The 24,237-nt window shown below is 41.9% G+C and overlaps 1 protein-coding gene across 2 annotated transcripts in view; it reads left to right on the forward strand.

The window, feature by feature from the left end:
• The first annotated feature begins 246 nt into the window (after positions 1-246).
• C1QTNF7 (C1q and TNF related 7) overlaps positions 247-24,237 on the forward strand; it is a 50,539-nt gene continuing 26,548 nt past the window's right edge. Inside the window, exon 1 of one of the 2 annotated variants that reach the window (XM_018077406.2) lies at positions 247-450. The gene's annotated coding sequence lies outside the window, so the exon portion shown is untranslated. Of the gene's footprint in view, positions 451-15,139; positions 15,406-24,237 lie in introns of those variants that run through there. The other variant, XM_008930355.3, reaches the window with a different exon arrangement.

The raw sequence follows: 24,237 nt of genomic DNA on the forward strand, positions 1-24,237 counted from the left end.
GAGGCAGCTTAGCCTATCATGCTTTCCAAAGATGATATAACGTTACCTCGGGGAGGATATGCCCCATGTCCTGTTAGGATTCTGTCATACCACGTCAGTCTGGAGCACATGCTTGCTCCTTGCTCCATGGTATACACTGAGCTCCTTCCAGAAAGAGTTTTACAGCAAGCTCACAGTTGCTTTAAATTAGAAAAGTTGGCAAATGGCCGAGGAAAGAAGCGAGAGCTTATTTAGCTGAGACAGACAGTTACAAAACTCCATGCGAGAGAATCAAGCTTCAGATACCTTTTCACAAAGTACCCTATTTGTCATCACAGCATTTGAATTTGCTTTAAGGGCTTTTGAATGACCAAAAATTGCCCGTTGGCTTGAATTTACAACTCTTACACTACCCAAACGGAGCACGTTGCTTTCCCTGAAAAATCCGATGTCATCTACTCGAGTGTGAGGGTAAGTTGTAACTGATTCTACTTTCCTGAACTGACTTCTCTGAAATGCATTTGGAGAAGGGGAAGCAATAGAGGGACTTTTCAGAAAAATGTGTATTTTTGCTGGAATACATGGGATTCTGTTAGAAATAGACTGTGGTAAGGTCTCTGTGAAATCTATTTATGTATCTTGTAAGAAAAAAGTAATAAACTTGGACATTTATGGACACAACATTCCCATCAGAAAATTAGAAGACAAATTGTTTTGAAAATCAAAGATGTAATTTCCTGGCAAAAAAAAAAAAAAGTAGTTTTAAATGTCTACCTTTCACAGAGTTTAGGGTGATTAAATTACCTAGAATATTTTGAAATATTTCTCTCTCTCTAGTGTTAATCTTACATTCTAACAACCGAAACCAAAGACTATTTGGGTTTTTTTGCTTGTGAGTGATTTCATCATCATTCCAAATCTTCACTTGAGCAGCTGTTGCTATGGTTTCATAGAAACTTGTTTTGCAAAAAAAAAATAAATTATAAATACCAAATAAATCATTTTGCTTCAGGGCTGTGCTATTGCAAAGTTAAGCTCCTGCATTTAACTTACTAAACCTTCACAAATATATCCATTTGTTATTATGCTGGTGTGTTTCTTCTGTTTGGTTGGGTTTTTTCCAAGGTCATTTAACTTTTTGTGCTTCCATTGCTACCAGCAATGGGCTTTGTGCCTGTGTGTAGGCTGGGGAGAGAATGTGTGTTGTTAAATACAAATGAAATGCAGAGTGTAGAGTGAATAATCACAGTCTTGGTCTGGGTAGGTGAGAGTGTAAATGGATTAGCAGTTTCTTGCTCCCTTTTTTCCCCTGGGTCTCTGGTTACCATTACCCAGGCGAGGCTGAGGAAAGCACTGCCTGCATGCCAGCTGCCCAAAACCTGATACTCACAGTGGTGGCTAATTTCTATCCCAATCATTTTCAAGGAAATGATGAAGCTTTTCAGGCTGATGTTTTAGGAAAATATGGGTGTGAGCACAGCATTACCCACAACCCTTGGAGCAATAATGGAATGGAAATTCAGTAATAGCAACCTGCTTCAGAAATCACACAAGTATTGGGTTCTACAGCTGCATTCAAGAGGCAGAAAATCCTTCTTCCTGTAGTGCCTGCTCCCTGTTTTCCCTGACTTGGGACAACTTCAGCTGTGCTACTGGAGCAGATTTACCCTGGTGAGAATGTAGGGCTGTCAGTCCCCCTGATGCTGTGTCCCTGTGGGTCACACTGTAGGAAATTAATTTAACAGTAGAGAAACAGGGGAAAGAGTGCAGAAAATAAAAACTGGAAGTGGAGGAGCTGATATGCCTGCCCACTGTCATGGAGAAAATCCTAAAGTCCTGGTACACTTTGAAGCTGCCCTTGGGTTAAGTTTGTGCTGAGTGGGAAGCCCACCATCACCATCCTTACTGAACTCTGGAAAGGTAGAGGCAGGGACACCTTTATCAGGTATCACCTGGGTGAGGATTACGTGGAGTAGGGATTGGGAAGTGTATTACCCTCTCTCAGTGGTTGCCTATTCCTCGTCAATGTGATGGGCTGGTGGGAGTAAAGGTGGTAAAGGCTGGTCCTGCTCCATGTTGCTTAATGACACAGGAGGCAGGGAGGTGTATGAAACTGAGTATCTCAGACACAGGGGCTGTTTCGGGCTCAGCAGCAATGACAGGGAACGATGCAAACAAAGAATGTAGTGGTTTATTATTTCATTCCCTCTGTCTTCACACTTCACTTTTGCATTTATCCACAGTTCAGTCACAGTGACAAGGTGAGAAGGTAGATGGAAATTCATATTCTGAGGGCTGGGTTTGAGTGCCTGCAGGAGAAGTTCCTGTGCCCCATTCACAGAGCTGGCTTATATCCTTAATTTGCTGTGACATGTCCATTCACAGGTCAGTCCCATGCACTGGTAAGCCTAATTTCCAGAGTCCTTAACAGATGCTACATCAACGTTACATATACTGTCATTGCATGATCATATAACATCCATATTACCAAAGGGATACATTGCAAATGATAAAATGAGAACTTAGATTGACAAGACAAACTTAACCTCACGCAGGAGTGAAAATCCTAAGGCTGCAACCTTTTATACAAATAAAGTTCCTCAGAAAAAATCCAGCGCGCTTGTAGCAAGTGTGGGTAGAGTTCTTCCCAAATCTTCGTTTGCAAAGCCTAGCCATGATGATGAGAAAAAATACAGCGTTTCTGATTCCCGTGAGTTGCTTGTCACAGATAGAAGACAGGTCAAACTCCATTTTCACTGCTGAAGTGGCTTCTCTGTTAGCCAAAAGGACAGCAAAGCAATTATGTGATTGCCTTGGCAGAGAAATCTAGAGTCTTTGTAGGCTCATTTTCATGGTCCTACTCCCCAAAACAAAGACTGCAAGTGAGATAATTACTGAGATTTACATTTTAGTCACAGATATCAGGCTGCGAGTGTCAGCAAAGGGTATTCATTTCTGCTCCCAGTCTCTCCAAAGTAAGAGGTACAGATCAGTAGAGTAGTTTCTCTGTTGGGCTGAAGAAGGAATCTAGATTACTCTGATTTCCCAATGCTGAAATAAATTGTTCCTGTTCTTCATAAATTAGGATTCAGTTTTCATTTTGGAAAAGCAGTGTGAATCTGTTCCTGGTTCTGTCCAAGCCTCACCTATTGTTGGATGCAGATGGGAAAGCTCAAAGCACCTGATTCAAGTCTTCAAAGTTTCACTAAGCCTTAGAGTGGGGATAGGGCCATGTGATCAAACAGTCTACACATTTCAGGGGGGGGGGTGTTGGAAAGGACAGAACTATTTAGTATAAAGCTAATTCTTATCACAGAGGAAAATGAGGACCACTTTTAAAGGGGAAGAATAGGCTATGCATACTGGGAAAAATATCCTGGCAGTGGGAGTTATACAGTTATAAAATAATCAGAGGGAAAGAGGGAAAGAGGAGGAAAGTCTCACTGTCTGGGATGTTTCACTTAGTCTGGGCAAACCTAGCAGAAATCTGTGGGGAGCAATCTTTCCTAGGCTGAGAGATGTGATAGTCCATATGTTGTGCTGGAGTTAATGTATTGGCTCATCTTTAGTCTATCTATTGGATTTATCTTCCTCATCCCTGTGAGTATCACGTCCCTCAGACCCAAGTGGGATGCAGCCTACAGGAGTGGAGGCCAAATCTCAAATAAGAATTAAGGGAAATAGTTGATTGTGTTTGAACACCATCAGGCCACCCATCCTATTTGCAGTTCACACTCTCCCCTTCCCCTTTGGAAAGACCCCAAACCCAAAATCAGACATCTTGCAACAAACAGGAACATCTGTCAAGAGTCCAAGGTTAAAGCTGGAGAAGGAAGGGAACTGTTCAGTAGGGGGATGGGTTTTTCGCATGTAATTCATGCACTCTGTGTTATTTCTCTCATTTTTGCTATGTTCTTTAATAAAGATATTTTTCTTTCTGGAAAAAGTGAGTTGGAGAGGGTATTAATAGCTGAGGTGGGACCTGAAATGTAGTTTAAAAAATGTGCAATAAAAACAGGGAGTGACATTGCTAGAAAACCAAGGAGAGCTCAAATGGCAGAGCTGAAAAGGTGTGTCCAGACTGCTCACCCCACCTCTTTCCACTGGTCTGATGGGCCTTGTGACTGGATTCAGGCCAGTGTGGGAGTCCCATCACTGCAGCACAGGGGAAACTGATCTGTGATCTGCCGAGAGAGGCACCTCTTTTGGGTTTTTTACTCCTTGGAAAAAAAGAGAGAAGTCTGTCCTTTTTCTGGATTTGTCCAGGAAAACTCTCCCTTTTCTTGGAGGGGGACTCTCCCTGTGCTGGAACATGCATCTGCTATTCTCACTAGCAGTTACAACTCAAGACCAAAAGTCTTTTCCCTTTTCAGCAGTCTATAAAAACTTGATGTTACGCCAGCCTTGCTAGCCCTGCACTGATGTTCCTGCACAGCGCCTTTCAGTGCGCCTGGGGGTTGAACCCGCCTTCCTAACATATCCCAGACTGCTGTTGCAAATCCTTTTTCTCTGTCACTAAGCAGTGGGAGTGCAGAGAAACACCTAGATTACTCTTTGCATCCATTCCTTATTCTAGACACCACGTTGGTATTTATTTTACAGAGCAATTGGCTCATTTGAGTCTTTATAAGCTCCAGCTCTGCACAGATGTGTTCTGAAAGTTATCTTCCAGAGACTGTCCTTTTTTAGGCCCCTAAACCTGAGGACACCCTTTGATCATAGCCCTGCATTAGCCACCCTCCCAGTCTCACACATCTGTATTTGTCTCCAACTTCACTTCCTTTATCATTTCCCTCCTGTAAATTACTAACCTGGTAGCCTCCTAGACCTTCCATTTTTCTGGTGTGTCTGTGTGTTAACCCATGGGCTCCCCTTTATCACTTCCTCACAGGGGGCTTCTGAGGAGGGCTTGCTGGCAGCCATTCGTCCCCAGACTCATGGTGGTTGATGGGCCACCCTGTAACCTGCTCAAATGGTGTGGGAAGGCACTCTCCAGATTCCTGAGAGCTGATTTTCCAGTGGAAATACAGAGGCTGCTTTGGTCTCTCTTCAGTTACTGTTTGTGTTATTCATTGCAGACATTCATGCTAGAAAGCGGCGATACATGCCTGCAGATGACCTCTGAGCACCAGATTTGAGGTGGGGCAGCAAAAAATTATTCCAGGGAGAGGCAGTGATTTTGAGAGTGGGAACAGGTTAATCTATGCTCCAGCAAAACAGCTTGCATAAAGTCCTGGTTGTTGGATCACAGCTCCTCTCCTGGAAGAAGGGCGTTTTCATTTCTCTCCCTATCTTGGGTAAAGGGAAAAGAAAATAAAGAAAAAGCATCCCCTTTACTGATTCAACTTCATCATCATCAACTTCATCATGTATCTGAGTCTTCCTCATGGGAATGCCAAGATCAAGTAACATCCATAGTCAGGCTGATGGAAACAGTTTAGGCATGATAAGCAGGACCAGGGGTCCTGGCTAGTTGTGAAACAGGTTGTCCTATTACCTCTTCCCTCTCTCCTGCACCCTCAGAAAGAGCACGTACTGTCTGCCAAGGGTTGGCCCTTGGGGTGTCAGAGGGGCTGTGCTGCATAGCCTCCATGGACCTCCATGACTGTGCAATGAATATTTATTTGTTTCTCTAATGGAGAGGCTGCATTTCTCTGTATCTTCATCTTTACAGATGGATGATGCTGCTTTGCATTGGAATGGGGTTTCAGAGGCTGCATTGGGGACTGCCTTCAGCTTTTTAAGGAGAACTGAGAGTTTCATCTGCAGGATTGCCTAGGATGATCCCCTGCATGCTGACAGACCACACACCTCAGTACTGATTAAAAATTTCTGTGTCTGGAGTTTCTCAGACAGAAATACATACACTTTGCACTCACTGTGTCACATTTGAACAGTGCCTCCTGCACTAGCAGGAGGTGCCCAGCTTGTAGGACCTGTTCTGTAATGCTGGTCTGAGAGCCTGTTCTGAACCTGCCTGGAGTTTCTTGTTCTTACAGATTCTGATAGATTATGGGGAAATCTTGATTAAATGTAGATAATCCTTAAACTCACCTGGAGAAAATATCCAGGGGAAAAAAAGGGAATCTTGGGAATAGGAGCTGTTAGAAACTACCCATCATCTTGTCTTCTCCCTTTCTGCAGTCATACTCTGTCCTTGAGAGTCAGGGCTTCTGTCTGAGAATTTTGACTGCCAAAGGCTGGGAAAAAAATGTCTGACTGGTGTGTGTAAAGTGTCTGTTTCTGCAGCCCAACAGGGCATGTATTAAACCTCTGCAGTGAAAGTCAGGACACACCAAGGTCAAATCAATCCTTCATGGAGATGCACAGACTGAGTCTGCCATGGGTGCAGCTTCAGGGATGGCCAGGTTATATTTGTATTGCTGTATCTGGCAGGATTCAGCCCCAGCTTTCCCCTCCTGCAGATAATGGCTCGTAGCCAGGGGGGCTGTTTTCATACCTCCTGCACAAGTTGAATGCCCATGTGAAGTACTGTGATGTGATGTATCTCTTGGCCATTTCCAGCCTGCCTTGGCAATCAGAAAGTTATGACATCTCTGCAGGGATATGCCAGAGTTGTAAAACATCTTGGTTCCCTCAGTTAGGACCATTTTCTTCATCGGAAGGGATGGCCAGGCCACTGATTGCCATCATTGCTCATCCTTGAGCAACCTCCACAATGACTCTGGCACAAGGTTTGGATTCCTTGACATCAAGACTTGATGATCCCATAGCAGAAACAGTTTTGCTTGCACAAAAGAAGTGCCAAGACACCCTTAAAAGGAAGAGTCTGCAGAGAGCAAACTGCTGGAGATGCTCACCACTGCTCCTGCCTCACTAGGAACCATCCTGAACAAGCCCAGGAGCAGGCACACACCTCCCTTGGCCCACCGAGTCCCAGTGCAGAGGGGGGACAAGCCTGATCCTTTTGGACTCCACAGGCAGAGGTGGGAAGGACCATGCCCCGGTACTGAATCCCCCCACATTAGAGCAGCCCAGCCAGCCACGTTCCCGTATGCGCCTCCATTCCAAGCTGTCAGCGGAAGCAGATGTTTCTAATTTATCACTAAAACCAAACAACTTAATCCCCAAAATATGCAGCAGTGGGGGGTGAGGAGGGGCCCTTTCACTTAAAGCTGATTTATAAATTGGGTGATTAAGGTTAATTTGTCTATGAATGAAGCAAATATGTGTCAGATATCATTTCTAACGTTTCCTCCCTCTAATTTTTGCAAGTCCTAAACATCCAAAGCCTTTTCAACCTGAGGCAATGGGATGCGTTCCTATTCTTCTGGCCAAAAGTGGCTGGCACTGCTTCCTTTCATCAACAGCTCCAATATTTATCTATTTAGACCTTCAGAACATTATTTAGATGTAACAGAGGTTGCAGCCCTCCGTAGCACAGGTGCCAGAGGCAAGCCTCAGAGGTAACTCCAGTGTACCCCTTCTTGCTTTTGGGGATGTTAGTTCCCCCCTGGCTGCCTGGGAGTGATGGCTGGAGGACAGCCTGGTGCCAGAGAATCCTATGCTGAAAGCCCTGGCAGGGGGAACTGTGCCATGGGTTTGCACAGAAACTTCACCCACTTCACTCCACAACATGGCTGACAACACAGATGGGAAGGGGCCTGAGTCCAAGCCCATTTCGGATCAGACTGAGGAAATTATTGGGTTTGCCTGTGTTGTGTCAGTGCTGGAGGTTATGGCCAACCTCAGATCATCTGTATTTCAGCACATGCACAGATATCGAGCCATCCGGCCTTCAAAAAGTACACATACCCTGCTCCTGCAATCAATACACGTGCCCTGCTTCTGCTGACACCCACTTCAGACCACCAGTTCCTATTGCTCATAGCTCATGTTGTTGTTCATGGAAAAGGGCTCCTCTCCAGGCAGCTGGCACCCAGCTACAGCACGTCTGCCATGCAACAGCAGTGCAGTAGCCTCAAAAAGACCTTAACAGCATAAGCATTGTGTGTCTGTGAAAGGTGATGGGAAAAGGCAACCCCAAACAGCAGCAGGATGGTCGATATGCCTGGGCATCCACAAAACAGAAGATACCTCATATGGGCCTCAGCAGCCCACGGACCCCCCACCCCAGGATACCAGGCTGGGAACACCAGAGCTCAGTGGGGCCGGTCCCAGTGGCTGTGGCTTGCTGTGCAGCCAGGAATAAGGTGCACAGGGAAGCAGAGTTCATTAGCATGGCATTAACCAAACCCTGGTCGTTATGGGTTTATTGCCTATGGGGTAAATGGGAAGAATACTGAGCTCAATCTGCAAATTGCTGCACTAAACCCAGCCTGATTACACAGAAAAAAGACAGCCGTACCATTTTCTTCAGCTATAGCTTTAAAAGTAAGGATTTAATTAGGTGTCCTTACCTGGTAGACACTGCAGTGCTCCTTATTCCTCACATGCTGGTGCCCCTGCTGCAGAAAGGGACCCAATGTCACAGGCTGACCCCTGGGTCTCACATGCAAGAATAAACCCCTGCAACCGCAGGGGTGTCAGTGCCCGTACTGGAGCCATGGCATAGCATACTGCCTTTGGACATCGGGGTTTCAGGTTTAGTTGCAGCTGCTGAGTGGGTTGTAAGAAAATGCAAAACAGCCTCATGTGCAGCTCTCTGGAAATTCAGCTTTGAACTGAAACAGTGGTAAGGTTGTGGGATGCTGTTGCAATGACCAGTGCACCTCTCCTTAGCAGTCTTTTCCACTGTAAGCAGCATCTCCTGCAGCTGGAGCAGACAGGAAATCCTTCTTCTCCATTATTTCTATTAAATGGTAGAATTAGACAATTTACCAGGATTTCAAGGAACTTTTCTTCAAGCCCAAATGTCAGGTAGGCTAAAGGGATGAATGGGAAGGAGAATAGAAGAAAACCAGAAGGAAAGCAAGTCATCAACAGCAGTAGTAGGAGCAGGAATCAGAGCCCTCAGTGCTCTGCTCCAGCCACTACACTCCCATCCCTCCCACACAGGATATACATAAAGTGAGCTGGGAAAACAGGGGGTTTGAGAAGAAAACTGAAGACAAGTGGAACAACACTGAGCTTGAACAGGCCTGAATCAATTCTAATTTTTTTCTAAAAACCTACCATTTTTATACTTCAATCCAGACAAGTACAATCACTTTAGTAGTTTTAAGCTACATGCAATGGGGGCACCAGCAACAGTTTATTCTGCAAACCTGCAATCTGCTTTTTAATCTTGGAGCCTTTTCCCAAATGAAGAAATGCCATTCAATTCATTTGTACCAGCAATGCAGCCCTGTACTTCTTGTGCCTTTCCTCATTCTGTGTTCATGAGGGATGGTCAGAGACACCCTCATATCTGAAAGCTTTGTACTTGTAGGAGGGAGAGTGGTTGCAACTCATTGCAAGGGAAGAACATTTTGCTTCGATATTTTAGATAGCTTTGTCTGAAATAACCTCAACCTCACTCCAGACCTGATGAAAAGATGAATGAATTTGAAGGAGGAAAGCTGCTTCAAATTCCCGTATATATCTTGAACATTATATTCTGGGGCCCTTATGTTTATTCCTCATTGTTTTTTCCAAGGTTGCAGAGAAGAAAGGGCTACAGATTTAACTTCTGGGAGATTTGATTTGTGCATAAAGGACCATTTTCTCAAACCGCCGAAAGATTAAACTTAATGTTTTACAATCATGTTCAAGGTACATGAGCAGCAGATTTTTGATGGGAAAGTGACACAAGCTGCTGATAGAAAGCCTGCTCTCTAATTCCTGAGGAGTTTGTTTTTGTCTTGCTACCCCTGATGTAGCAGTACTTGAAATGAGTTTTGCTTTTGGCTGAAGAACATCCCACAATGGAAGAGAATGAATGTCCTTGCCTTAAAGCATCTCCTGGCTTTGTCCATTTTGTCTGACCTCTAAGAGGCAAGGCAATTTAATAAAATATTCTTTCTGACCCTCAAATAGATCACACACCTCCTTGAGTGCAGGCTCAGGACATTTGCATCTGAGCATGAGACTTGCTTTTGATGGGTTTTCATATTATGTGCTGTTGATGTTCCTAAATTATGTAGCTCAGTGAAGCATTCAAAACCAAATGTTCAGCCCCCATGGGGTATGGTAGAAGGCCTAAGGATAAAGCTTTGATGTGGATATAAAACCATGGTAGCTGTCAGGTCCTGAGTCATCTTCCAATGGCACCCACATGACCAGAAAGGGAATATATATGCTTCCACACAGTTTCGAGCCAGAATTTCTGCTGCTCTAAATTAATTATGCTGCCTCTGCAATCAGTGCAGCAGCACTGATTTGTATCAGCTCAAGGACTGGCCATTTGGATTTCAAGACTGAGAAGTCATATGGACAAGATATTACACACTACAGGTTTAAAAAGATTTACCTTTTGCATTTTAATAACATACTAATATAAATTATGAACTAAAAAGTCAGAATTCTTCCTTTTTCTAATGTGCAGTTTGAAGTATCAACAGGAATTTGCAGCCCCTGAGTTCTTGCCCATTATTCACTAGTCCCTACACTAGCTGAGACCACATGAACAAGTGCCATTAGCATCTCACCTCAAGTGAGAAAATTCTGCAATCCTAATTTGGCTGCCTTGGCAAACCTGAGCAGGTATGCAGCACTGTGTCCAGAACTGGGGTTGGTAATATGGGACATCCACATAAGGGTTGCAAAGAGCTTAACTGGATCACTACAGGAAGCAGAACCAGTCAAGCATAGATGTGTGACCCATACTATATTTTTTTCATTTTTCTCATTGTTTCCTAGCTACATGCCATTTATATATATAACACCATGGTGGGACCATGTATAAAAGAGCATTACTCACCAAAAGCTATAGACATGAGATGGAAGTGTGAAGGCCATGCATGTGAGCCACTTGTTTAAACATAAACATTCTTATCTTTCAAGACAAGGCTATCTTGTCTTTCAATTCTTCCCAAGCCCTCCTTATATATGAACTGAATTTCAAAATGAAAATTGATTGCGGGTGTCTTAAGTATATTTTTCCAGGCCTCCACTTTAAACAAGTTACAGCAATACTCACCTTCATAAAGTGTTTGATCACTGCAATATAAATTCTCACTGACAGCAGCAGAGATCATGGGGACCTTTCCTGTTTTCCAGAACCAGCTTTTACTAATTTAGATCCCATTCCAGACTGGCTATTTTTTAGGAAGAATTATTCATTTGATGATTCCTAGTACAGCTGCCTACCACATGTACAGCAACAGTGTACATGTGCAGCACTTTTTAATTTTCCCCCACTTTCAGCCTCAGTGCTGGAACCCATTACATAGCTGGTGTTTCACAAATGCTGTGTTACTTCACCCCTTTCTTCAAAAAACGATCTGTAATAGCAAGGTGGCTATTAATAACTAACAGCTAACTAATAGCAGGAATGCTCAGAGGGCTGACAGCCTGTACAATGCCAGCCCGGAGAGATGACCACTCAGTTTCTTACTGTGCACAGACTGGGATCTCTGGCTAATGTCATCCTTGTGCCCTAAGTCCACATCTGTAAAATGAGATATTATTTTCTGGCTTCAGTGCCAGTAAGTATAATGAAACGACTGGGTAATCAGCTATTGCAATAATCACGAGCTTGTAATTACCTGAGATAAAGGATGCAAAATCCCTCTGGATCATAATTACTGAGTCATCTCCTTGCTCTTGGGGGTAATGGGGTCAGATGTGCTGCATGGCATGGAAAACTCTGAATAATAGTCATCATTGCAGAGACAGCTGCCAGCTGATTAGACCTGCTTTGAGCAGATGTTGGATGAGATGAACTCCAAAGGTCCCTTCCATCCCAAATTACCCCTGTGATTGTGTTCTAACACTGCACCTCTGCAAATACATCCTCCTGGAGCACTGAAGACCATGGGGCACACCCCCAAAGTAGTGCTGCAGGACATAGACTGCCTCCATCAGGGACAGACCAAGTCATGCTGGACTGAACTGACTCAGGGCAACTTGATGCCTCCACCAAAAGTGCTTTGGTACATGTGTCTCCAGACTGATCCTAGAAAAAGTATAGGTGCCTTTAGTCAGGACTGTGCCTCCATGGAGTCAGTCAATGGCACAGTTTATGTCCACATGAACCATCTAAAGGTAATGAAAGTTTATCATGTTAGGAAATATGCTCTCTAGCTCAAATTTACCTGCCATGTCATCTTACATCACCATTGCATCAGTGTTTTAGTCCTTCTTGCCCAGCCTTTACATGAAAAAGTGAAACTAAGCCTTGTGGTTCCTGTTGGCTCTGTGTATGAGCAATAAAGTAAAAGATTTTGGAAATAACAGCTACTGGGATGAATATCCCTGTGATGACCAAATTTTTTAAAACTGTGCATAAAATTAGACGATTTCAAAAAAGTTTCATTAAGATAGTTCAATGGACTGTGTCACCAGGGACCTACTTTCTCAGGGTCTCAGAGATAACCATAGTGCCATGCCATCCGAGCAGCACTCCCAGCCTGAAGGCAGCACAGCCCAACCAATCTCTTGGGTGCTGTTTGAATGATAAATAAGAAACACAGGACATTAATTTATGTATCAAGGTCTACACTGCCTCTAGGGTTAAAGAAAAAGGAAGAAGAAGAAAAACCATTTTAACATTTTTGATGGGGTTGATCACGACACAGACTTCATCCTACATGTGTCGTACTTTTCCATTTGCGTTACAGCTCATGGGGTCCTGGCCAAGGTTCCATGTTCACATTCACAATTGCAGTTGTAGCTGCGACCCTTAGTTTGGTAACTATTTTCTTAACTGCTATATAAACATCTGTGAATGTATATACAATATTCAGTAAAGCAGATGACATTTGCAGTGACCAGCTGCCTCCAGTCATGAGACAAGATTGCACATGGCCACAGCAAAACAGAGTACCCAGAGGCTTGCAGGGCTTACACAGTCGGGGTGTGGCTGAAACAGGCTGGGGAGAAATGACATCGTCCATGCCTGGGGGGCTGCAAGTGCACTGCCCAATGGCTTGTTTCTTCCTCTGTCAAAAGCCAGATTCCTGGGGCAGAAACCAAGTCGTGCCTTGGAATAATTAGCTGGTACACAAATTACTGCTGTGTTTTAGATATTGGTATTGAAAACAACACCGTTTGGTCCTCAGAAGTTAGGTATATATTCTACTTGCCTCTAAACACTTCACAAAGCAGCAGGTCATAGCTCTCTGGTCATAGTTTTTGAAGTTTAGCCTCTGGTAGTTACAGACAGAAAGCTGGACGGGCTCTGATACACCCTGCTCACGGGACTGCTGCCTGCAACCCGGGCGTGTGCGAGCAGTCCCGTGTGCCAAGCCTTGTTCCTACAAACCAGATCACAAGGTCTCCACATCATAAAATGAGAGTAAAAGTAAAAAATCCTAGCTATTTTCCAAAAATAGAAAAGATGAACCAGGAGAGAGGGAGAAAAAGCATCCTTGCTGGTGGTTTAGCAGAGAGGGGAGAGGTCCTGCACGGCAGGTGACAACAGGCTCAGCTCTGCGTGGCTGAGCAGGGCAGCTCTGCACCCACCTGTGGGAATGAGTCCTAGGTGTGAGACTTGTACCCACTGCAGACAAAAGGTGTTGTGGTATCTTAAGAATAACACTTGTTCTCAAAACGGTTTTAAAGTAATAGCTTTCAAACATGTATTTTAATAAAAAAAAAAAAAAAAAAAAAATCAAAACCAAACCCCAGTGCAAATAATTTGAAATTCAAGATATACATGTGTGATTTGACACTGCATCATATTTTGAAAATGTTAGTGGAGAATGAGAAGGTGAAAATAGCAGGAGCAGCTGAAAAGAGTCAAAATTAATTTATTGCAGACTTAGGGTTTCAGTATTTGACAAAAGAAATGATACAAATGGAAACTAAATTGAAACTGAGGCTTTTCATATTCAACAAAATATATCACTGCTACTAGTCAACTACAACTGGGAGAGACAATTTAATTACTAATAAACGACTTTGAAGTTGTACGTGTGTTTTCATGTCTTAATAAAGTTACAAAAAAAAAGAAGCAAAAATAAAAGCTGAACCCAAGTCTGAGGTTCAAGAAAAAAAATGTGTAGGGGATTTTTTCAAGTCCATTGTCACACAAGGGGAAAAATACAGTTGACAAAAGAGATCATTTGATCATTCATCATTAAAAACTATTATTTCCTTAAGCTAGAAATGCTTATTAAAAGGTTTGAGGGTTTTTTTGTTTGTTTTATCTTTACGTTTCATAAAACCAGAAAAATTGCATTTACAATATTTTAAAGTTTGATGTTAGACTGTAAGCTTGTTTCTCTTTTTCCCTCTTTTGCAACTGAATACAATGGAATGAATAAGGACTTTGATTTTCTTTCTTATCTTTGCTACTCCTCTAATAGGTTTTTTCATCCTCCACATAAAATCTCTGTACTCATCGTCTAAGAATTATATTACTATATTTAAACTATTTTCTTTATTCTTGAAAGTGTAATTTTACAATGGAGCAAGGAATTTTTTTTTTCCTGAAACCTTACATTTACCTATTTTAAGCTATGTCATTATTTTGCTTTTCTTATTCATCTCCATATTTGTTCTACTGAGGACATGTTCCAAAAGCTATGCTTGCTTTTATGAAGTTTAATAAGTTTAAGTAGACAAAAGGAAAGAGGGAGAGAAAAAAAAAAAAGTAAACAGATATTCTGAAGGAGAAAAAAAGTCTGAAAAACACTCATTTTTCTTGCAGGCGATTCATTGCATTTGTGATGTCTGAAATGCTAAAATTCAGTCTGGGTTACATTTCCTGGCTGAGATACAGAAAGATTCTCAGAAAATCGAGGTTTGAAATAGAAAGTCAGCAGTAACCTCATATGGAAGACAAGGAACGCCAGCAGAGGGGACAGAGCTTGAGAGCACTGCCACTTGGGAGCCATGAATTGAAGTAGAGAAGTCTGTCATCTTTGTTTTATTTTTAAAATATCGGAAAAAATTAAAAGCCGAAAACACACATTGTGTTTTCACTTTGCGGTGCCTGTGCTGGAAGCATTGCTCACATACCCTCCTGGTACAGAGCACACATGCCACGGTTTCTGCGCTGCGATCGCTCGCTCTTATGTTACTGCTCAAGTATGCATTCAGAAAAGAGCCAGCAGATACAGTAGATTTATTCTAGTTGTTGAGGTCAAGGGTTTCTTTTTTTTTTTTCTTTTTTGGACTCAGTAGAGGGGGAACGCTTTCCTCATAACACCAGACAGGCTTTCTGCTTTGCAGTCTACTGTCAGTGCGTACCACTGATAAAAAAACATCTGAGAGCATTTTTAAAGGATTTATCAATCTAAAGCACCGGTGAGTTATGTGCTGTCTCCTGTGTCAAACTTAGGAGGCTTTCAGCAAGGCACAATATCTGTACGCAGTGCAAGTCAGAGGCTACAGCTGCTGGAAGTTCTTGCAAGCCATGTAAGTAAAGGGCTTTATTTAGCTGAAGCAAACTTTGTACGTTCTCTTGCCTCGTAAAAACTCTGAGATAATCTAAACTTAAGATGAATTTCCTAATACTAGTAATGTCATTATCCTGCTGTCCCTTTGAGTAATGCATGTATGTCAGCACAATAAATAAATATCTTACCTTGTTTTGCTTGTGAGTAGTGTACAGAGCAGAATCTGTACACGCCTCAGGCAGGCTCTGTTTGCTTTTCTGATTGCTGACCATTTCTGTTCTCTGTTTGTGACCAACACAGAGAACTCTCTGATTTCTTTGATTTCTTTGATTTCAAGGACAATGGGAATGTGGCAGGGAAATACAAAGACTGTGTGAAGGAAAACAAAGAGGAGAAAGGCAGTTTATAAAGTGGTGTCAGTGAACCCAAAAGTTGTGGAACTTGTGGTCGATGGGATTCTATGCGATTTATAGTGATGTTTAAGGGGTCACAGATAACGTGACTAAGAGAAAAATTAAATGACAGAAGAAATGTTTTGATTTCTTTATAAAATGCATCTTTATGTTCATGCTCATATTTAAAATAATCACTTCCTGTATGGTTATTTGGAACTTATTGCAGGGGACAGATCACCTTTCTCTGAGCTTCATGATGTAATTTAAGATCAAGAAATATTTCTTTGTTCTCTATCTAGTTCATGTACTTATTGACATCAATAGGCCTGGCAAATAGGTGTTGAAATGCCAAATTTCTCCTCTTGTCTGTGAGATCCTCCCTGACGTTTTGATGGCTACCAATATGCAGATATGGTAACAAATAAATGGAAGATGGATTAGCTCCACTGACAAGGTACAGATGGTACTACCCTGAGAAAAAATTTCATGCACTCAGACTTCTCAGTATCTTCCTGTTCAGTTTCTAGTCCCCTTGCATTCCTTGTAGCCTTTCCAAAAGCACCTGATCCCTAAGACTTTGTACCTTCTATTTGCCTCACACTTTTTCCCAGTTTGCAACAACTTTTAGCAGCCAAACCCCCATGTCTGACAGATGCAAATCCTGCCTTCCAATCCTCACAACAAAAATCTGCCACAGACCCACAGGGCAATACCAGCTTTATCTTTTGCAGATACAGTGCTGCAATCTCCTCTTGCATCAGGTGCCCAGAGGAACATGGATGCTGCCCTAAATAGCTTTCTACCTCTCCCAGCCCTCCTCTTGATTTATTTATTTCCATGGCAATGCAAGATCCGCATGGGGAGAGGGGCACTGTCCACTGGCAGAGATGCCCATGATTCATTGAAGGCAACGGAAAAGCCTTCCTTGTCTTCATCCAGACAGTCAGACCTGGGTGCCTAAACAGCAAAGAAATTAATGGACATGCTGGGCTGCAGAGCTGCAGTGTGCTGCTTCCAGTGACACTGGGGTGTCACCTCCCTGAGCGAGAATGGAGAAAGGCTCTGTACAAAGAAGTTTGCAGAGAGACAAAGAATCACATCTTGAAGGTGCACTGACAGGAGCGAGTCAGAGATGAGTGGGGTTGATGTGAAATTCAGACTTCTCTGATGAGGGAGGAAGAACATGTTGTTTTTCAAAGAGTGTTTGGGGAATGACAAAAAGTTTAATTTTCAGTACACGGATGGGTAAGAGCTTTTTTCTTTGCAACACACCTCTCTCATACCTAGCTGGTTCAATGGCACTCCAGGGAGAAAACAGCAGTTTGTTATAGTTTTTGAATTTATGTATATTCATGTGTTCCATTAGTCTCTTGGCAAATGCATCTTTTGATTTCTAAAGCTTTCTGAACCTTTCATATAGTCCTTTGCTTTGAAGCAACAGATGTCTGTGATAAGCAGATGGTTATGGCTTTGAATTTTAACATCTTTAAATAGTTTTGCATATATTTTACAGAGAGGAATGTACTCTGTCTTACTATGCAGTACTCGTGCACTAAATGAAAAGTATCCGTATCTGGATGCTTGATGTCACTTCCTAGCTTGAAAACCAATAAACCACATGTGTTTTAGGATTGTTTGTTATGACATATTTTCATCCAATCATTCAACTTTTGTTTTCAAGTTACAAACCAACTGCAAAATGCACTAGTCTGATGTGAGCTCAAAGAGAATAAGCAACAAAAAGAGTAAAAGGAGCTGCCTCACTTGTGAATTGCTTTCTCACTGATGTGTACTGGGAGCAGGTTGAAATCTTCCCCTTGCACAATTTCCCAGAAGAAATAATGTAGTGCCTATGGAAACAACTGAGCAAAATCTTTTGATCTTTTTTATTCTACAGTTTCATTTTCATGAGGTACAGCTATGAAATCTGATGAGTGGAGTATCTAAGAACACGAGATCTTATATCGGGAATAAATTTGAGAACAAAAATGGAAAGAATAGATCTCAAATAATTTTCTTTCAAGGAAAAGAAGTCATATACACAGTTTCATCCAAATGTTTTGCTATTGGATATCAGTTTACTGCTCTAAAAATTGTAGTTCTTTTCTCCCTCTCTCCCTGACTTTCACACTTGAAGAGTTTGCTTTTTAAAGAAATCACTTGAGACAGTCTGTGACATGTGTGAACTGTTTAAACTTGACTTTGTTGATCTTAAGTATGGATTATTGCACATATTATCAAAGGCTTTGTTAATTATAATGACATAAGATGTTATAGCATGGACTCAGTCTTTACACAAGGCACCAGCCTCACTTGAAAGAAAAGAAATGCCTCATTTCAACCAAGCTTTGGAGCTTTTGCCTCCACCTTTGAAAAGGCTTTTGAAGGGTTCATAGTGCTGGAGAGGTGTTAGAAGAGCTCAGTGATGATGCAGGATATGCTCTTTCCTTCTCTTTTTCCCCTCATTCTCCAATACTTCTTGAAACCTCTTCCTTTCTCACTTATTCAGGATATGGTAACCCTTAATCCCAGACTGTTCCAGAATACAGGTTTTCCTCTTTTTGCACCTCAAATCAGCCTCTCTTTACTCCATAAACAGCATGGCTAGTGTTCATCCTTTCTGGAGTAGAGAAAGCTTGGGATGCAGAAGAAGTCTGATGGGGACAGCATGCCCCAGCACAGCTGATGGACCAAACTGTCCCCCTGTTTGGATTTCAGTGTCTAATCCCCATCTCTGCAGGTACAAGCAAAGTAGATCACAATGTAAGCAAAGCATGAAGGTTGACAACCCCTGTAAACTGATACCCAAGGCTAATGGATGCTTTAATTAGTGCCTGGCATTTAATTGCTGCCTAATGCTATGCATTTCCTGATGGTTTCCTCCCCCAGACATCTTCTGGGACCAGTCAGTACCCAAAACAAAAGTGGACTGATCAAACCTAGAATTTTGCCTAAAGAGAGCATTTCCTCCAGTTCCACTTTGAAAGATTTAAGATCTCTTCCGTATCCAGTACTGAAGAGTTAAGAAGAAAAGAGAAAAGAAAAAAAAATTGTTGAAGTTGAAGAGTTCTATTTTAGTATATTGTTTGACAATATCAGGTTTTCAGGTTTAGAAATCTACATATAAATGAGAAGAAGTTGTGAAAACTTCTGATTGACAGACCGTTTTTCTTTCTGACAATTCTAATTATTTAAAGACTGCAAATGTTCAAAGACTTCAAAGACCACAGGCTACCTGACAGCAGCGTTAACTCAGAGAGTGGCTCTCCTTAATAAATTCTTGCAATATGAAGAGATTACCTTCTGATGTGTGACAGACTTCTCTTGTGTCTATCTCAAGATCTCTTTCTCTCTGTGAAGCTCTGCTATCCATTACTGGTCTTGTGCAACACTTCAGCACATGTGTATTTATGTCCCTGTATACCACCTCTTGGCCTTACAGATGTGAGGACCGAGTATGAAGATAGAGAAAACTGAAGGTAGTTTTCCTGAATTCTGAAAGTATATGTCCATTCATTGCCACACATAAATAAACAGGTTCTTTGTAAGAGGGAAAGAAAACAGCTTTTAATCCTTGACACAGTCCTGTGTGCCTACAATCATCCCATTGGGTCAGAGGTAGAAATAAACCCTCCAAACCTGCCAGAAAGTTCTCAACAGAAGTGTTGACAAGACAATCAGCAAAACTGACCCATAAGTAGCAAAATATCCACATCGGACCTGTTTGGAGAGCTGAGACCAGTTACAAGGACTGTGGTGTCTGTAATGCAAAACCTCTTGGCAGCAAGGAAGCAATGCACTGAAATACCAGTTTGCAGATGTGAAGCAAGTCTGGAAGCTGCTCTAAGTGAGCTGCTGCAATGGAGGGTTGTAATGGGAACATGAATTTTTTTGTTGTGAACCTGCTGGAACAGAGGTTATCAACTGATGTTAGTTAATGCAACTTTGAGTGACTGCCAACTTCTGCAGTCCAGTGAAGTAACTAACACACTTGATATCTTAAATGTTGCTGGGCAGGGGGAGGGGAGGGAAATCTGCTATTCCAGAGGGAATTATTTCTGTTATATTTTTAAGATATTATCTGTGGCTTTTGAGATGTTTCCTGAAATCTGCAATTGCAGTAATGTAAGATCTGCATCCATCTTTTTCTAAAATAATATTGAAGCAGACTACATGGTAACTAAAACAATTCTTTCTTTGAATGTCATCTCTCTGTCAGTTTGTCAGCTGCTGCTCTAGCAAGTAGTTTCTGCCTTGAGGGGCTGTTGATAGATAGTTCATTGAGATAGCTCAGTATCTCAGCTGCTTTGTCCCTGTGAAGTCCTTGAAAACATTGAGAAAAATTTCTGTGTTCACCACAAATTGACTTTGTCAGTTATCAGTAGTTCACATCCTCGACAGCACTGAAAGCCTTTGATGGGGTATGTGGGGAAAGGTGGCAGTGCTGGAAGTCAAAAGAAAGCATTAGGACTGTTTGGGTTTTTTTGTGACAGTGGGGAACCAGATTCAGCATCCCATGGTTGCAATAGCAAGGGCAGTGCCAGCATGCTCTGATTACTGCCCCTCGGTGCATGGACAACCTTCCCCCTACCTGCACAGTCATTAGCATGTCCCCTGAATCTCCTCCCTTAGAGGAAAAAATCCAGACTAGGGAGTCCTGGAGGACTACAAAAATCCCTTAGAGTTCAAGAGCACAACAAAACAAGTGCCTGGGCATCCCTGATGGGCAGAATGATCCCCAGTTACAAAGCTGAGGACTTGGATTCTATGCGACTATGTTGAGTTGATCATACTGTGGCTGTTATGTTCTGCTCCTTAAAGAAAATGCTCTGGATTCATGACCATTCCTTGTTCAGGAAGGAAAATTTTCAGATTCCCTAGTTAGACTGACCACCAGTGGTCATAGAACAAGAGGGTAAGAATCCATATTAACTTATAATTAAGATATTTTATCATTACAATTATTGACAGACACTACAGACACCTAGAATTTTGTAATCTATAAATGGGCAGTCATCCTTCTTTTATCTATACCCATTTTTGAACATTATTTAAATTCCTATATCTTAAGTGGAAATCAGAGAAAAAACAAATACAATTTTTGGGGATTCTGCTTAAATCAAAGTAGTTAGAAGAAGAAAGACATAAATGAATACAATACCTGTGGGGTTTGACAGGTGACTCAAATACTGTTTTTTGAGAATAGGCATGAACTCAGCACATGAGGGAAAGAGTCATCCTCGTGTTTATCTTACTAGTTGAAGAAAATTATAGTTTCAGGTCAACAGCATGCAGAGATGGATGAAGTTGTTGCCAAAGACAATCCCAACAGTGAATCTGCGCTGTGAATATTGCATTTGAAATTAGTCAGCAACAGCTATGTCATCTTGATTTGCATGCTAATACAGATGATGCAATGAGGCTCTGGAGAGATGGATCTACAGTAAGCTGGCAATAAAATTTTTGTCCTTTATGGAGCACTGAAATTTCAAAATTCTCAGGGGTGTATTTCTCTAACTTTTCACCTTGCCTCTTAAATGAAGAAACATACCACTGTGGCCACATTTATGACATCACCTCTTCAAGGAGAAAGGGATGTCACACCTATTTCTTTCTGAAAACAGCAGGTGCAGAAACTAAGTTTTGGACATTTTTCCATAGACATGAGCTATTACAAAAGCTTGCACGTTATCAGCTTTCCTGCTGAGAATAAGGCTACATTATGATTGAGAACAAGCTAGGTTTCAGGGCCTGCTGGACCCTGAAACAGACCACTAGACCCTGTTCCAGGAAAATAACAGTTCTGTGAGAAATATTAAATGCCTTCTCATTGATAAATGTTGTTTCCGAGACAATTTCATGAGAGAACGTCTTTGAACTACAATGCCATTTCCAAAATATGAAGAATATTGGATTCTTGCAGGCAAGGAAGGGACATGAAAGTCCAGAGAGGCACCTCAACGTGTGGGGTGGTAGTAACTGGTGATCCCTCTCCTTACAGCAGATAAAGCAACATGTGGGGCTTTTGACATCTTCGTCCCCCTTGGTGTAGCTCTTTCTCACTCTTTTTTTATCATAGAAATACTGAAAAAAACTTCTTCAACATCTCCTCACTAACACAATTTCTTAGTGTAGGATTTTATAAATCATATTTTTCTACATTTATGGAAGCCACGACCACACTTCTGTATGCATATTTGCTCGCATTGATTTCACTGCAATGCTAGCCTGTTGCCTGTTGTTGTAATGAAGTCTTAATATTTTTCCCTGTTGGTTTGAGGTGGTATTTTCCAGATTATGGGATTTCTTTCCCCAGACAAAAGGTGTGTTACGTACTGTACCCCTTTGCTATGTCTTTGAGTGCTAGTTTTCATGCTGGTGCCCAATGCTGTTCTTGAAGATGATGCTCTAATGCAGACAGGGTGTTTGGCCGATTTCTGCTTCAGATGGCTTCTACCATCTTTTCTTCATTGCTGCCAGTGTTTTCTTTTGCTTCCCTGGGGACACCAGATGCATCTAATGAGTCAGTTCCAGCTTCCAAGCTGAAACAGCTCATGGACAGCAGCCACGTGTTGTTCAGATTCTTGCATGGGAAGGAGAGATCTCCTTCCTTTTTCTCTTGCTGAATCAATTCACTCAATAAGAATTCGTTTCATATCAAACTGGCATTGCTTTTAGCTAACTCCAACCTTTTCTAACTCTATCCTTAATTCCAAGCTTTTATTATATGCTAAAAGAGGAGAGTTGCCTTAAAAGAAAGCTGTTGCCTCAGACAGTTCACCTTGCTCCCAGCTTAAGTGATAGGATAAGAACTTTTTAAACCCAAAAGTCACAGTCTGTAGCTGGTAAAAAATAAGACAACACTCAGAGACATGCTTCTCTCCAGTGTTGCATAAAGAGGTATATAACATATAATGTACTGCAACATCACAGCAGGTCTCCCAAATTGAAAACAAAGAGGAATAAAAGACTGCCGTACCTTGGCTCTTAAATCCTTGAATGTGTTGTCTGTGTTGATTAGTTACTTTGATTTGTGCTTCCCCGCACAGCTCATTTTTCCCTTTAATAAGAGTTTGGCTTGTAAATTGTCACTTGTATGTTCACCAAACACTGCAATTAGACTGGAGTGACGGAATATATTACATTGTTTGTTTTCCATTATGTTTATTCCAGATGGTTTTTGTCACTGACTCTTTTTCTGAGCTGGGCTGTTAATAAATATAGGATAAATCTAATGAATAAATTTGCTGTGCTTGGTATAGATCTCTGGTGGTGGCTGAGACAGGGTTATGCTTCTAAATAATGGGTTCTTATTAGAACTACAGAAATGTTAATTCCTGCTCACTTTTGAGAGGAAGATGGACTCCATGGATAGTGAGGGGTTAAAGATGATGTATGTGTGGGGTTTTTTTCCTTTAAAAGACATCCACTTAAAACAAGATAAGATTATGATGACTTCACAATTGTGATGCTTTATTGCTTCTCTGAACAAAGGAAGTGTTTTATGGAAAAGCTACAGAGTGAGTACCTGTTTTCATGCCTTTTATTGCTGGAAAGTTCCTCTGTGCCCTTGAGCAAGCTGTTTTTTTCTCTGTCTCGGTTCCTGAACAACACTTCTTTTCTTGTTCAACTGTCTTGTCTCTTCAAATAGAAGTTGTTCAAAGTCCCTGCCTAGGCGGGAAATGCAAAAATTGATTTTAGAAAGAGAATGGGAACACTTTGGAGAAAAGAAACCCATATGGGATGGCAATGCAATGTGGAAGTGTACAGGGCACCAGGACTTGTCGAAGTGGCATTGACTGGAAAAAAATGAAAGCTGTGACAGCAGACCTTGGAAAAGTCCTATCACTTACAGGGTTTTCCAGTAGTGGCCTCTTAGTTTTTCCATTAGAAAGAAACATAAGAAAACCCAGGACGAAACACAACATGGTCAGTCCTACCACCTTGCAAAAGTTTTAAAACAAGAAGAGGTGACTGTGGTTGCTCAGAACTGGGATTTTAGAGTTGGATAGAGAGCACGTATTTTAGAAGATCAGGTGTAATCAGCAGATTACAGCAAACAAATTTTGTTTCTACTAACATTTCCCACTTTCTCTGTATTCTTCCAGGGAGCACATAAGCAAGAATCTGCCAGCAGTGCTGCCTTTTGTCAGTACAAGTGGCTTGTCTTGTGTCTTTTAGCTGCTTAACTCTGTTCTAAACAACAAAAACTGTCTCTGTCTCTGAAGGTAATGCAAGGCAACACTTCCCCAAGCGAAAAACCCAGTGATGAACACATGAGTGTTGATTTCCTAATGTCTGAAAGAAGAAATTGTTCATCTGGGCTCACATGGGCCCACTAGCAGCAAGCTGGGGAGCCCAGTCAGTGCTGTGAGCTGGGTGGCAGTGGGTCTCAGCCACAGTGAAGAAGGGAAGTTTCTAGGAACAAGACCGGACAAGGAAGACGAGATGTGGGA

This window comes from Manacus vitellinus, unplaced genomic scaffold (assembly GCF_001715985.3).
Source record: "Manacus vitellinus isolate BGI_N305 unplaced genomic scaffold, ASM171598v3 scaffold_0_pilon, whole genome shotgun sequence".
Taxonomy (NCBI): Eukaryota; Metazoa; Chordata; class Aves; order Passeriformes; family Pipridae; genus Manacus; species Manacus vitellinus.